Source organism: Passer montanus, unplaced genomic scaffold (genome assembly GCF_014805655.1).
Source record: "Passer montanus isolate IOZ18808 unplaced genomic scaffold, ASM1480565v1 scaffold12, whole genome shotgun sequence".
NCBI lineage: Eukaryota > Metazoa > Chordata > Aves > Passeriformes > Passeridae > Passer > Passer montanus.
The window spans coordinates 1,946,920-1,959,768 of NW_024358722.1; positions in this window are offsets into that span (position 1 = coordinate 1,946,920).

The following is a 12,849-nucleotide window of genomic DNA, read 5'->3' on the forward strand; positions in this document are numbered from 1 at the left end:
ATTTATTAAAGAATAAAAAATTAGACCATCTGCTTGTGAAGATAATGTTTGGATAACTGATGTAACACTATCCTTTTAAATCTACAGTAGGATAGTAAGGAAGAAAATCATCCATAACAAGTCCCATTACCATGCTCAGGATTTTACTTTACAAGTCTGACCCCACTACCTGCTCAAGTTAACTTCAGAATTTCAGTGGGAATAAAGTTAAGGTGTGGGGAACTGATCTTAATTCACAATTTATTCATCTCCACTAATACAAATGACACAGGATTAAGCATAGTGTAATAGCATAAGCACCACCTTAATTCTCATCCATCTCAGTGTTTTTTTATTCAAAAGAATAATTGCATGGCTAGCTTGTTTTTCCAGGTTCATGAATTTCATTTATTACTTAAATATAAGCTTTAACTTTGCAGATATCAAATGTATTTCCATGTTTAAATAAAGTGAACTCTGATCTAACTAGAGATACTGCACAGGGTATGTCTTCCAGACTTCCTACACAGACTTACTATTGTAAAATGAAAGTTGCTTTGAAATAAAAATATACTTTGCTATTTAAGAGGGGAAAAAAGAAACAGAACTAAGACACAGCCCAGAAAATATTTTCTATACCTTCAGAATAAGAAAGAAATTGAACTACTATTTGATTCCCCCATGAGGGATAGGGAACTTTGATGCACTGTGGCAAGATATATAGCTGTATTAATGAAAATCTAATCTGTGCTCAGAGACTTTGCATGTTGGCTAGAAATGTAAAATATTCATACCACAATAGCCTGTTAGACTGTCAAATGCTGAAGTTCAGCCAATTTTACCAGAAAGAGTTGACATTTTGCTGTATTCTTCATTCTAGGGAGCTGAGAAAATAAGCTATCAAAACCACTCCTCCACTTGTAAATTTTGCCAGTGCAACTATTTAGATATGGCATAAATCTAGAAATAGGAAGTGTTTGTCTACTGCACCATTTAGACACAGCAACTCAAACTAAGAGCAATAACAAGTACTTTGGATTGATGAGTCTTTTGTGTCACTGTGCCAGGACAAGCAAAGGCATCACCTCCTTTTGTATCACCTTCTCTGCCATGACCCAAGGAACAGCCATAAAAGGATCTGAGGAGAAAACTGATTCAGCTAGAAAATACTTTTTTTTGTGGTTGTGGTTAGGTTGTGAGCTGGACTGTGTGGCAGAGAGTGTAAGAACAGCTGACAGGGGCTGAGGAAACACAGACCTGCCACCGAGGAGCAGCCTGACACTTTCGGTGCAATCCTCCAGGAAGAGGTCTGTGTTCCATCACTGGCCTTGCTTTTCCCAACTCAGATGGCTGCTGAACTATCTTCCAGTCATGCTCCATTCACGTAAAGGTGCAACAAGGAAGCAAAAGCAGGTCTTGGAAAAAGAAACATCATCATTTATTAGACTAGCTGACAGAGCTGAGAGGATAAAAAACCCCAAAACAACACCACTGTGGTGTTGTTGGGATATATAATCCCTTTTTCAGCTCTGAAAAGAAACTGCATCACTTCAACAGAGTGCACTGCTCATAATTTTCAAAATAACTGCAGCTTTATTATGTTACCTCATTTGGATTGTTGGAGTGAAATGGCTAGGTGAGAGCAACAAGGTAGAAGGGAGTGTTTGCAAAGGAAAACATGGTAAGGACATTAGCCTTGGGGGACTAAAAGACAAGCAGTTATCACATGCAGAGCCCTAAGGAGCAGAGAAAAGTGCAACCTGCTAAACTGGTTCTAATAGACACCGCAGATAGCTGCAAATAAAGGTAACTTAACAGGAAGAGGCACCTAAGAGTCCTGATAAAGCCATGTAAATTGTCTTTGGTTTGGACATCCAGAGCCATATCACTTAAGAATTTATGTAACTGTGCAATGAACCACACCAGTGAAATGACAACCTGAAAAATAACCCAGGAGATACAAATTGGCCACAAAGTACTAAGGGGTTATTACTCTGCGAGGCGAGCTCACATTTGCCAAATAGCTACATAAAGACACCCACAGTGTAGTGTAGGGAGCAACAGCTGCTCAAGCCATGGTTGCCGATGAGACAGTTGTTTTTCAGACACACTGATCACACACAGGTCAGTGAGTAAGATTATTCCAACATATAAAGATTTAAAGCATAGGAAGGCTGTGATCAATGACCTGCTCACTTAAGGAAGTCATATCTAAGACTACACAGGATAGTAAAAATGGACTACTTAATATATACATAGGTTTTACCTGTTAATTGAACTTTCCAAAGTGGAAATAGAAGTTTAATAATCCATCTGAAACTCTGGATCTGTAAACCCTAGATAGGTAAACTCTTCCCAGTTCCATTTCATTAGCACCATGATTTACCCTAGGGAACAGCATGGCTATGGAAATGAACCTAAAAGTGGTACCACTTACAGTGCAAGATAATGATTGTTTTTCTAATTGCTTATTGAAATATATATTAAAACAGAGCACAGTTTTTATCTGGTTTATATATACTTGCATGATACAACAGTGTTTATTGGCATTGCTGTATATATCAGTAACACCTTGAAAGCTGGAGTTATTGTCAGTTCAGATTAACTCAGCCAGACAGAGTCCAGTTTTTAACTAAATCACACATTCTGGAAGCCTGAAGACCAAATCTTGCTGCAGTGGTTTGAGGCAATAATGTCTCTTAGTGACCTTACCTTCCACTACCAGCTCACATCTCTCACTCTGTAATGCAAGAACCCAGTAACGGTGGGTGTGGATGTCCTGGTATGTCTCCTTCCACCTCCTTTCCTCTCACCTTGGCTGTTCAACACAGCACAGCATATTTAATAATTTAAATTTATAGCTGTGGCCCAGAGAGTGGTCACACATCCTATTTTGTCACTTATCAAACAGTGGAGCTGCTGGGACAGTAAAGTCTTAAACCACTGTAGCTAAACTAGAGACAGTCTGCCACTGAAATTAATAAGTATGTTACTCTGTTACTAGACCTCAGCAGGGAGCCTGATGAGTATTTTAACCCAAATTTTTCAAAGACCAAGACATGTAAGTGAATGTTCACGTGCAGTTGTTCACCAGCTTAAGAACCAGCCTCCAAGAGCTCAGTATGCCCCACCTGAAAAGTGTTGTATCGTGTATCTGTTGCTTGTAGGCTGAGTATCAGTGTTGCGTATTTTAGGATATCTTCAAGATAGTATTTGTTTCTCTCTCCCCGTCCTCTTTGCAAGTAGTTTGTCTTTCATGTGCATCTTGGAGCACCCAAGATGCGTTGAAGGTACAGATGACATACCCAAGTGCTGAGCCTTCTGAAGAGGTTCTCTTTTTGTGTCCTGTGTGCCTCTTTAAACATCCAAAGATGCTTCTGGAAGCAGACACAATATTGAAGCCTTCCTTTCAGTGGCACCACCACTTTTTCTCCTCCCATAGCAAAATACCTGCATGCTAGAGGCCGAGCAGACCTGGGATCACCAGATCCCAAGACACCAAACTGACCACACTGTTGATCTCTAGCCCTGACACCAGCAAGTCTAACAGGATCAAATAACAAGGTGGTGCAGTAGCATGTTCTCCCTTCTAACTCATAGTCAAATATTTGCAGCCTTCAGAGTGGTTAAGGTTGGAAGGGACCACAGATTTGGTCCAGCCTCTCTTGGCCTCCCCAGCAAGCCTGCATGGCCACAGTAGTATTTTCATTAAGCAGTTTATCTATGAGACTTTCCAAAATGGCTACCAGAAATCTGCCAGGATGCTCATGAACTGATCTGGTAGCCATGGAGATACACATGATCCTTCTAATCTAAAATTTCAGAAGTCTGAGAACCTCTTGTTCTCCTAAACAACTCTAGCAGCCAATTTTTTAGTATATTTTCAGAAGTCCCATTCCCAGAGTGACTGAAGAGCTCCTCAGTAAATACAGCACAGTCCCAGAAAGGACTAAAAGAGGTTTTTTGTCTTTGTGAATTACTTGCATTCGGTAGTAGAAGCAAGAAGCTGATTTTCAGAGCTCTGTTTTTATCATTTTCCAACCTATATTCATTGACATAAAATATAAATGCATAAAATTATCAGCCTAGAGCTACTGGTTTCCCTATAGATTTGAGAAATGAGAAACACAGAGGAGAATGTCTGATTTGAGACTTCGAAAGAAATAAATACCCATGTATTTTCTCAGTAGGGACAATCTTCACTAATATCAGAGTTAGAAAGGAGTTGGAGGTGGGGGGACCTCCAGAAATTCACAGATCACATAAAGCTCCTGGCCTGGCATCTTATCTGCATAAGGTGTGGCTGGTTTTGAAGGGGCCAGTGCCATTAGCAGCAATTCAGTGGTAGGAAGGATATCTTTTGTTTTTAAGAGAACCATTATCAAATCCTTTTCTCCCCACATCTTTCAATAGCCTGGTGGATTGCAGCAGATAAGAGCTGGGTTTATATTAAGCATAAAGTTTCAAAGACAAATCTAGCTTGTAAGAGCCCTTTTTTTAGTCAACTTTGTGATCACAAATAATTGCACAGAATTAATCACTTATATTGTCACTTGGAAATCAAGAATAAAAGTGCTAATTTCTGGAAGCTGAAGAGAGGATACGTGCTATCTGTTGAGAAAAACTGATGGAAATATGCACTGGGAAGAAAAAGATATGTGAGGTATTACTGTTGGAAGAATCAGAACGAAACCTAAATGAGAAGATTTAAAAATAGAACAAAAATGAAGAACAGAAGTGAAAAAAACCACAATCAAATACTTGAAACAGAAGCATCAGGGAAAAATGAAAAAATGAAAGTAAAACTCCATATAGATAGTTAATGGAAAAATCCCAGTCTTGAGGTATATACTCATACTCCACCCCAATTATAAGGCAAATACATATGCTTAGCTTTACCTCACACAACACCAGTGAGTTCAGCAGTAAGCTCCACCAGTGTAAATCACACTTCTCCCTCTCTTACACCCCCAGTTTCAGCAGATGCAGCCACAGTACAGACTGGGGGAAAAGAAAGAAGACAGGAATGAAATGCAATTTCCAATTCAGATAAAACATCAGACGTTAAAAGTACTGAAAAAAAAATACTTCTTTATCCTTACAAATGTGGTTCCAAACAGACCTAAAGGGCAGAAAGGGGAAAACCAACATACTGTTACCCAGCTTTAAATCTTTTAATTTTGAAAAAGAGGCTCTTAGGGTTTTAATAGACCCTCGTACCCTGCAATAAGCAACCTTATTGCTAATTAGAACACTGTTTCATAAATTTTCTTTTCTTGCTTCTAAGGAGTTTTCTCAGTTTACATATGCTCTAGAATTAACAGAATCTCTGAAGTAATTTCAGAAGGAAAAAGTAATAAGTTAGTTTAATAAACTTGACCAAAGAAGGAAAGTAAATTTCAATTTTCAACAAAAATACTTAAAATCCAGAACACCTTCTAGAAGAGCACAGTGTTTACCACTGGTATTTACTAAATATTTTTTTAAACTTTGCTTTATTCAAACTTGTTCTGGATACTGCCCAAGAGAAAAAAAAACTTTAGCATCCCAGCATGAGGCAGCTGAGAGCCCAGCCTTGTGCGTGTGTGCTGCTCCACCAGCCCTTCTCCTGCAGCCCACGCAGGGTGGGCTGCTGTTGCTCCTGCACTTCACTCTCTTCCCTCCTGCCCTCTGACTGAAAGCCACAGACTCCCAGTAAAGCCATTGTACCCATCCCAACCAAATGCTTCCCTTTCTTTTGTCAGGCTGCAGACTTCTTCCAGCCTTGGCTCAGAGGTACCTTTGGTCTCCAGGTGCTTATTCCCGAGCAGATGGGGCCCCAAGCACTGCTGACTGTGGGTGATGAGTGCATACCAGCTCTCGGCTCCTGCAGGGCTTCATTTAGCTGTCTTGCAAAGGGAAGTGCTCTGTCCCTGGGCCCAAAAGTGCAAGCTTCCAGTGCGGTCCCCCATCACACCAGTAACAGTTTGTGTGTTGAGGAGAGGAGGAGGAAGGCATGAGAGAAGGAGGGGTATTTTCACAAGTTTTTCTGCTGAGTATCCAAATGGGTTTCTGTGGATTTGTTACCTGTTCACGGGAAAGAAAGTGAAAAGTGACTCAGCACCCATGCTCATTCACTTCCTTCCCAGGCTGTCAGTTTGGGGGTTATCTGGGGTAGAGTTCTCCAAAGCAGCCCTCGTTCACTTGGAAGCAGACGGAGATTTTCAGCTCATTTCATGTGGGCTGCTGCAAGCTGCGATCCGCTGCCAGCGCAGGTCAGGTTAAAGCCAGATTTCTCAATGTTCCAGCAAAGTTCTGCATCATTATGATAAAGTATTTCAAGCATATGAAAGCATTTGAGATACATACAAATGGATGAAGAATATAGGGAAAGCTATAAATCAGCAAGTGAGAAGTACAAAGGAACAAAAGGAAATATTACCAGAAATATTTCCTCATAATAAGTGTCCTTCAAATAAACAATGGACTTAAAACTTTCTTCTGATTTATTGCTGTTTGCAAAACCATGACATTAGGTAGAAACTCATCTTGTTAAGCCTAAGAACTTGGACAGGGATGGCTAGAGTTAGTTACTATGGAGTTAAAAAAAAAATGTTGGCTTTTGTGATGAGACCAGCTTCAGAGAAGAAAGAGAGGATAAAGGAAAAGAAGCTGGGTTTACGCATTCTTTTAAAGATTTGCCATCTGAATGCTCTGCATTAATTTTCTTTAAAGCTGATCAGTTATAAGAGCTTTTCTTCATGTAATTGCTTGTTTTCAAGTGTTTTGTGGTTATTTTGTTTTTTTGGTTTTTTTACTAGAGTATCTGAGACTTTCCTATGTGGAACATATTGGTGATAAAAAAAGTCTTTCTAGATATTGTGGACAATCTGCCTCTTCTCTGTTTTGAAGGTGTGAGATTTGTGCTTGAAGTGCATGTCTGTTTTCACTCCTTTTTAATTATACTTTTGGTCGTAAATTTTTCAAGTTTGTAAATGATAGACAAGCATACTGTTGTCACACAGCTCTTATTTCAGAAACACTGTCCTGTCTATGATAATAGGATTGTTAAAACAGTTATTTGTTAAGCCAGGCATGCTGTGTTCACCTTGATTCTTACTTTCTTAACTTTTGTTGTTGAGGATCTCTTATTTTGCTGGTATGTGAAGCAGGAGAAACAAGTGCAGATGCCTAGTCTCATAGAGGAACCGTCAGGCAGTTCTATTTTCTTTTGTATGAAAAAGAAGTCATAAAATCCAGAATCTAATTGAGGCCCTGACCCTGTAATGAACTCAGCAGTCACATGGGTCTGGGGACACAGGGAAAGCTATAGGATAGAAAGCCTTGGATTGCAAATACTGACAATTCAGGATGCTGCTCTAAACACACTGGGCTGATGTTATTTGAAAGAATAGCTCTATGTTCCTATCAGAAAATCTAAATTGGATAGTTTAGGAGCTTGTTAACTCTTGGATTAGCTACTTTACAGCAGAAAGCCCTTAGAAAATTTTTGATTCTCCTCCTCCCTGATTTTACTGGCACTGTTCCTTCAGAACAGCGTGACCTGATGGGATACCTGGTTGTGATTCACAATACATGCCCATTCACATACATTGAAATACATTCATATACAAAGGACTGCCTGCCTTCTGGCCAGGGTGCACTCCCAGAAATATTCTTTCCCAGAAATAGCCTATACATGTGGAACCAGCAAGGTTACATGACAGTGCTTTCCTTCTCCTGTTTATTGTCAAATAATTGTTCTCAGAGAGTTTGTAGGAGACTCAGTGAGTTTTTTTTATGCTTTCCTAGGAAATTACTGTAGTCATTTGCTAGCAGTTGCTTTAGTGTGTTGTCAGAAGTGCTTCTGTTGCTAAGTCTTTCATATGAAATGATGCTGGTTTCCCTCAGCCTGAAAAAAAAAACGAAAGGCTGAGCAGATTTGCTCCAGCAGAGTGGGTTAAAGAGCAATCTATGACAAAGTGGGTTTCTTTCCAGAGAGCATTCTACAGTGAAGTTAACTCTACTAATGCAGTTTCCTAAAATTAATCAACTGACCAAACCTCTGATCTCATTTCTTTATCCCCCTTTTAAAAATGACATAGTGTTCATGTTAAAGTTAAGTTTTCCTTTTCTTTTTTGAGCTGACTTCATTTGGGGCTAAAAGAAAAGTAGCCGGACTTGGGATACTGCTTCCAAAGGTAACAGCCAAGAGATCTGCAATCAAGACTGAGGAAAGGCAGTTTTGTACTCTCCAAGTACTTTCTGGTGCTTTGGAGTCTGCTTAGCAGACCTCAGGATTTTGTAACAGCTGCCTTGTAGGATTGCCAGGCAGTGCCTAAACAGCGAAAGCTACTCGGGGTCTATCTGGGCTCCAGCTGCGTGTCACACAGAAGTGGCCATCTTGAAAGCATTCTAACATGCATTAATGAATATTTTAAAATAGTTCACTTAGTCAGCTTTGCCTATCACAGATTTAAGGCATGCTGTGGTAGTACCTTCAGTTACCATAAAATATTCTTAAAAATTCTAGGAGGTTTATGTGAGTTTTTTAGCATGGCCTTCCCAATCTCTTCACTTTTTGTGAATTGAGTGGACAGAGGAGATGGTCTAAGAGCTAGCAGCACTCTGATGCCACAAAAAGTGTGTGGTGACTTTTATTTTTTGGCAAGAGCATTTTATGAGGGAAAGGAGATAGATGCATTGAAGAAGCTTAAAGAGTATAATTATGATAGCCTTGTACCGTGTGCACTACAAAGAGCGTTAAGTACCAGGAGAGAAAACCAACCCAAAAAGGGGATTATCTGGACATCAGTGGGGGCTGTATTTTCAATGTCAGGTTGAACAGAAAAGTTGCATTAGGCAGGAGCTGGTCTGTGGCTGCCAGTTGTGAATAGTCCTGTCTCCATGATTGGGTTTAGTTAGATATCTTGACCATATGTGTCTTTATATGTGAGCAGAAAGGTACACCGAAACTGATAGTCAACCTTAAAACCTACTTGTGGTTGTTGTAATAGTCCCTTAGGGAGATTAATTGATACTCCCTTGAAATGGTTCTTCCACATTGTTGTCTTATAGGAGAAGACAACCGTATTTTTGGAAGCTGATTTACAATGCTACCTCCTCTTGCAGAGACTGACTGCTGTGCAGAGGGGTTTAGTCTGTCTAAATGTCCAGAGCTCACAGCTCCACTCTAGTGAATATGTATATGTGGCAAGTTACCAAAACAATCTCCAGGAATTGCAGATATCCGATTTGTGGAGTTAAGCATCTTCTTATGAATTAGTTTACATATAGGACTTGAGACATGTGTAGTGAATAAACTTCTGTATGGCTCTGAATAAAGCCAAAATGAATCCTGGTTTTAATGCTGGAGAATGCAACCTTTTTTTCCAAGGCCAGGCTTAGAAACTGTGAGTCATTGAATGCTCTGAACTGAGAAACTGTTTCTCAGAAACTCATGGCCTTGGGTTTTGGCTTTTTTTGTTAAGCAAAACAAGTTACTCCTTGGAAATGGGAAAAGAGGGATTCTTTTTGGTATGGGGTCAGTGAGGGTGACAAACAGAGGTCATGACTGATATGTGATGTCCTGGTGTAGCTTTCCAGTGCTTCCTTCTGCTTGGTGGGATTACGCAGCTACATCATCCAGCACACAGGAAAAGCAAAATAGCATTAATCTCTTAAAAATTACTTTACTGACTCTGAAGTGACAGCTCATCTGCAGACCCAAAGTCTGCAATAGCAGAAAGTGCAATAAAATAAAGATGCTTCTGAGAAGAACTAGCTAGCCAAACCAGTGCCAGAAACCTGAATTTCAGTCCCTTGAACCCTGACAGATCTACTTGTAATTAGACACAAACTAATAGACACCCCTTAGGTCCTGAGGATGCTGTCAGACCTAACTAATCTGGTTCCTGTGGAATTAATAAGCCTTATTTTGGCATATGACCACCTAATTTCTGAGAAGAACTGAACTCCCTTGATATTAAAATATCATGGAGAGATTACAGATAGTACAAGGCAAGGCCAATCTCGTTCAGCATCCTGACTCTGATGGTGAGCAGTAGTGCATGTCAGGGAATGAGGAGCACGGTACTATTTCTCCAAAACAAACTCCTGGCCTGCTGGCAGACAGATCCTAAGATAGACCCACCTATGGAGATAAATAAATAGGGACTAAGAAATCATCAGAACTGCTCATTAGTAATGCAACCTCACTTGGGACAAATCAGCACTTTAAAAATGCCTGAAAATTTCCTATTAGGTCTAGTAATGATTAATGAGTATTTCATGAGCAGTGATGAAAATGGAGAAAGAAAAAGACTCGCTCCACACACTGCCTGCTATCATAAAAGGCAGCAGAGTATTTCAATAATGATATTCTCTTTAAAGTAATGGTGTGTTGAATGTGGAAATCTGAAGGCAGTATTAATTGAGAGTAGATGGATTAAAGACATGCAGAAGAGACCAGGAACATACTGTGATGGTCAGATGCAGGGTAAAGCACAAGAGGAGCCAGAACAGGACAGACAAGGCTCTAGAGAGCAGAACAGGGAAACACAAATGCCTGGGTTCCCCTGCAGCACTGAAGATGTGTGGAAAGGTTCAAAGCCCAGGTAGGATTGGACTCTTGTGATTGTTCAATGCCCTCCTTAAAGCTTCCTCTTCTTTTTGTTACCTCTTTGTCAATGCTCTTGGTAAACAGAAATAGGAGAGAGATTTGGAAGGACTAAGGGTGAATAATGGAAAGAACATTATAGAGGAGTAGAGCAACTAATTGAAGTCTAACGGAGAACAAACAAAAATGAGGGAAACCAGAAGCTGATCTGTTGAAGGGCCAAGCCCCAGAGGACTTGGAAATTACTTCTGAGAGGGAAGACTGGTTTGGAGAGAAAAACAGTTTAGGTTAGGAAGTAACACAGGTAGGAGAAAAATGCTGTATGATTGATTAAAAAGTGCACAGAATTGCATCTTTTATATATGGGGGCACGTCACTTTCCATTTAAATAGAAAGGAAGATTGTTTCAATATATTTTGAGACCAAAAAAGGCAATTTAATAAAGGAGTATTTTGGTTACCAGCAATTATGTTTTGTTTTTCACAGGACCATCATCATACAAGTAGCAGCTTTGCACATTAAAGCTTAAAGTGCTTTTCTTTAGTGTTACCCTGTTTCATGAGGTTGCATTACCAAACACTCATTTTTTACATGGCTGGCATCTATCTGCGTGTTCAATGAAAAGCAGAGTTGAAGGATTCACTCAGTGAACTCGACTAAGAGAAAGTACAGCAACAAGGAAAGCATACATCCCTAACCCATTTTTCTCCTTCAAAGTATGAATAAGGGAAAGGCAAACTCCTGAAACATAGGACAGGGGAGTATCTTAAGAGAGATTTTTCCCAGGGACGGATGTGTAATAAATATGTATTTAACTTAGATATAGAAAAAGCGCACTTTTTTAACACTGAGAGGCAGTCAGTAAAGTTACACGTCTATTTCAGTTATGTGTGTGTTTTGTTTACTTAGCTTTACGGTTATTTACAACTATTTATTTATTATTTACAATTGAGTCACCTGACATTTGAAAACCAGCTGGGATTTCTGACTTCTGTAATAACAGGCAGCATAACTGTAGTCAGAAAAGTCTTGCTACACCTGTTTGGTAGTGTAATTAAGTGTGTGGTTAGATAGTAAGCATTACTCTTATTATGATGGTATGAGTTAATCTCCTTTAAAAATAATATCCTTCTAAGTGGTTTAATAGACAGCTGTAGTAACTTTTAAAAAATGCCTCAAGTTAATAGTGCTAAGGAGGGGGAGGGGAAATGATTTTTACTTTATCTACTTGTGCCTTTATATACAGTCTTGGATGCTTTAGGGTAAGGAGTCTCTCCATGTGCCTCAAAGCTGTTAGCTGTTTTGTTTCTCCATGGTAACAGGAGTATAAAGCAGTATGAGCATGTTACTGAAGTAGGGAGACATGACATCGTTTAGGAGTGGGATTACATGTAACGACTGCAGCTCTCAGGTGATTCTGAAGGAGGGTGTTTTCCAGCACAGGGGCACTGTCAATACGTGCAGATGTGCTCATTTGAGGCAAGCCTTAGGGATACAAAGCTGGCCTAAAAGAATCTATCAATCCATAAAGTTTGCAGTGGTGGGAGGGATTATCAGACATCGGGGTTGATTAAACTCTTCCAGAAATATGACTCAACAAAGCCCTGTGCAAGATCAAGGTCTAAACACAGGGCTCTGACTGAGGTTCAGATAATACAGAGTTATTGATGTATTTTCTGTTTACATACAAAAAAAAAAAACCCAACCAAACAAACAAAAACCCCAACAAAACAAAAGCAAAAAACTAACAAAGCAAAACAAAACAAAACAAAAAAAAACACGTGAGAGTTGGATAGGCAAATGCCATCCAAATGCATGCAGAATTATCTGTAAGTTTCAGTCAGTAATCTTGCAATATTAAGTAATTTAATTTTGTTGTCACTTTGGCAGAACAGTATATGTCAGGAGTCCCCCAGCAGACTGGCTAAGATTGTTCTTTCATGAAGAAATGGACAAAGGCAATGATTTAGAGTGGTACAGCTTAATCACACACTGACCTCTCCTTTGCATTGATGTACTCTTTTGCCTTTTCTTCTGCTGTTGAGGTGACTCTGACTTACTGGACTGAAGTAAAATCTACTAACTTGACCTTAAAGTAAGGGAAAGGCTCTGGCAACTTTTTTCTCATCTGTACACATTGCATTCAGGATTCTCTTCCTGAATGTGTCCCAACAAGCTGTTGTGTAGTGCTCGGTTCAGCTAACCTTGCCGACTGAGTCGAGTTTTCTCCAAGTAGATGCAATAGAGGGTGTGTGTGTGTACGTGTGTGGAAG